Source organism: Hyaena hyaena, unplaced genomic scaffold (assembly GCF_003009895.1).
Source record: "Hyaena hyaena isolate Hyena2069 unplaced genomic scaffold, ASM300989v1 scaffold_1945, whole genome shotgun sequence".
In the NCBI taxonomy this organism is placed as follows: Eukaryota; Metazoa; Chordata; class Mammalia; order Carnivora; family Hyaenidae; genus Hyaena; species Hyaena hyaena.
This window is the reverse complement of record NW_024082578.1, coordinates 55,394-58,995: the sequence shown is the minus strand read 5'-3', so window position 1 is coordinate 58,995 and position 3,602 is coordinate 55,394. Positions and strand designations below refer to the sequence as shown.

General features: G+C 36.6%; 1 long non-coding RNA gene across 1 annotated transcript; it reads left to right on the top strand.

Moving 5' to 3' along the window:
• Positions 1 to 217: 217 nt before the first annotated feature.
• LOC120227016 lies at positions 218 to 3,259 on the top strand. The gene is made up of 4 exons (XR_005527145.1): positions 218 to 284; positions 1,260 to 1,292; positions 1,386 to 1,463; positions 3,233 to 3,259. It is a non-coding gene; the product is annotated as an uncharacterized LOC120227016 (long non-coding RNA).
• The last annotated feature ends 343 nt before the right edge of the window (positions 3,260 to 3,602 follow it).

Genomic DNA, 3,602 nt, shown 5'->3' with positions numbered 1-3,602 from the left:
GTATGAAGTGTGTGCAATATTATGAGTCAGAGAATGCATGTCTTGTCTAAAGGCATTCGAAGTTTTTTAAAGCATGTTGTAGGCTTACAAAACCTGAATCGAGGCATAATTTAGCCTGACCACGACTGCAATACCTCTAACTAAACAGCCTATTTACAACAGGAATAGGACTTAGAAAAAACCAAAAATGATCTTCTAACCCTTTAATTCCAGACTCTTCCTTCAGAATGAAAGTTCTCCTCTTGGCTGGCCTTTTGAGCATTGCCACTGCTCTGCCCATCCCTGTGAGTACATCTCCTCCATATTCCACTCCATTTCCATTCCAGAGATAGTATTTCTGGGCTAGGAAGCATTTCCTGTATCTTTTCCTTTCACAGAAGAGAAAGCTAGAGTCCAAGGAAGTTACAGAATCAGGAATTTATCACCGTGCCTCAGCCCACTGGTCCTCCCAGTACAAATCTCAGTTCCACATACCATCTGGAAACCATGTGACCTTGAGCAAGGAACTAACCCATGGCTTCCCGGTCTGTAAAATGAGTCATAAGAAATACCTCAGAGTAGTGCAAAGATGATAGAAATGGTTCCAGAGCACTTGAGTCCTAACTGGAAAATAGAAAGTTCTCAAATAAACTTAGCAAGCTAGAACTCAAACTCCACAGTGACCTAGGTCTTAGTTATACAGTTTGAATTGAGCTTCGTTTATAACGCCTTTACCCCAAACCATCTCATGATGACTGTAGCCATGCCTTCCACATCTATACAAATGAGATCTCTGAGTGTGATCTGTGTCAGTTACAGTCTGAATATGGAGGACACCAAGTAGACAAATCTTCTTTCCTGCACATTTTGTAACAAAGGAGGGAGATTTTCAAAGTGAGGGAGCTTTTTCAAACTTTGGGGATATAAAATTTAAATTTACATTTCTATATGCTCTTCACTTCGACCTTCTAAATGCTGAGAATGAAATTGAGGTCATTGTTGATTCAAAGATAAAGAGGCATGCAACATGTAATTACTCTTACAAAATGTAAATAAAAACATTATTTGGAAGTTAAAGGCCAAAAGTACACCTTCTAAATCACTGGGCAAAATTAATTCAACCTTTCTACATTGGATACTCAACTGCTTTTCATTTCAGAAGTCAAGGTACACCACTGACCAGTGTAATGCTCAACAGTGGCTTGTGACCTATTCTCAGCAAATCTGAATAATGTCTTGCTATATGTTGCTTTACCTTGTTGCTGTTGTTGTTTTACAAGCTTGAACAATTTGGAGGAAGTTCCAGTGGACAGGTAAACTTCTAGTTGTTTTTTCAAATCACATGTTCATCATTCTGAAAGTGTACAGTTGTCTGGAATGACTGACATCATGTCTCTTTTTTTCAGAGATTTGGCTTTTACCCACCACAAGGACCACCATTTTTTCCTCAGATCCTGTTTCCCCCACCTCCGCAACTACCCTTGGTAAACATGGGTTTGGGGAACCTCAAATTGAAAAAAAAATTATTATTAGATGATGTTATTAATTTTCAAATATGAGGCTTTACATGTTGCCAGGCATGAGCTATTCACACCCCTTCCCCCCAGAGCCTGTGGTAGTGTGTGACAAGGAACTCGCAAATTTCTCCCAAAATTTTTGATGACTTCTTCCAATGTCTCTTGGTACTTGCCATCAAAAAGGTGGTTATACTGAATTCCTATGACTGTGATGAGCATAGTTGCTCTTCATGAAGGAAATACTAACCTCTTTCTATAATATCCGTTCTTTTTCTAAATCATCTTGCTGCTTACTTAAAGGTTTTTTCCAACTCTCTTCCTCTCACAGGCCAAACAATATAATTATTTTGTTCTTTCTGTTGGATCCGCTCCAATCTTTCCTAATATCTAGATTCTTGGACATCTTTTAATAAAGGCCAGGACAGTGCTAAATATACAAATAGAACTTCCTTCACTCTATATGTAATACTTACATTGGTACAGACAGCATTCATTCAGCTAATAATTACTGAGTGTCTATTGCATCATAGGGTCTATAGTGAGTTATAAGTTCAATCTGATGATAAAAAGATTCATAAATCTAAAAATGCGTTTTGATAAGTACGTCTAGGTGCAAATACAAAGTTGACTTAGGCTGTGGGTCGAAGACTTCATTCACAGAGGAGACATTATCTGAGCCAGATCATGAGGAATGGGGATGGGGGTGCACTGCAGGCAGAGGGACAGCAACTGCATGCAATGGACCTGAGGACACGGCAGTCTGGGAGGAGAATGATCAGTACAATGAGGTTGCAACACAGATTGGAGACATGTTAAATTTGGACAGTATTTAAGCAATGATGCTTTGAAACTTCACACACATTTTAAAATAGCATCTGGCTTAACTCCCTGTCGACCACTTACTTTTAAAATAAAATGATTTTGCATAGTGTTATATCTAAATGTATAAGCACCTTCCTTTTGCTTGTATTGCATTTCAAACGGTTTATTCCTCAACTTTAAGTAGGCTTTTGGAAATTTGTCACTGAAGTTGAGGTCCTCAGTGGAAGTCTTTCCCTTCAATGTTTTCACATATCCTACTCGAATACTAGCCACTAAATTTGAGTACTTGCATCTATCATTAATTGCTAATCATTTTGGTTCTAGTCAAGGCTGGGAGCATTGTTTCTCTTTTGTGCTGCTGCTGCTGCTGTTGTTGTTTTAGCTGAAATCCAGTAAGATTTTTTTTTTATTAATGAAAAATCCTGAAGTTTTAGTTTAGAATTAGAATGTAGGAGTCTCTGTTAACATCTTATGTAAATCTGTTGTGGCAACAAAGAATCCCTAGTATTTGAAATGGAAACTCTTCCTTCCACCAGATGGCAGAGTGGTATTAAAAAACAAAGATTAAACTACAGCAAACTGGTAGATTTGCAAGAATTATCAAACACATCAAATAGATGCCTTTTGACTTTAGATTTGACTAATGAGTCAAAATAAGCATACCTCTTGAGAGAAAGAAAATGATTTAAAATCCATTAGACTTGACAATAAACTATTTAAGAAAAAATAAATAAAAATAAATCCCTTAGAATCTAAGCTCCACCAAGTAGAAGTTGGGCTTGTTGAGAGCACAGAATTGCTCAATAAATACTGGATGGATGGATGGATGGAAGAGTAAGTTAAATTAATGAGGAAAAAAGCAAAAACAAAATTGTTTTATTCACAATTCACTTGTTTTCCCTCCTTTTTTGTAGATTCCAATTCCTTTCTTTCCCTTTTCCTTATGATCCAAATCAGGTAATTACAAAGTTTCCTTTAAGTATAAAATAGTGAATGATTTATAAAGCCCCTTTCACCTCTAAATGCTTACATCTGCCAGTAATGAGAGAAAACTACATTCTTCTGAAATGGAATCTGTCCTAGAATCCTTTGAACTAGATTTAAGGTTATGGTCATATTACAAAAGGATTTCAATTTCATTTTTGACAGGATTTTGCTGAATGGAGGGACAATTACGAGATTGACTCAGTCAGAAACCAAAATATATGTTGTATATATTATGCCATATTAGAAATTTTAAAATGATAATCCTTACAATGATAGGGCATGACATTATTAAAGTTT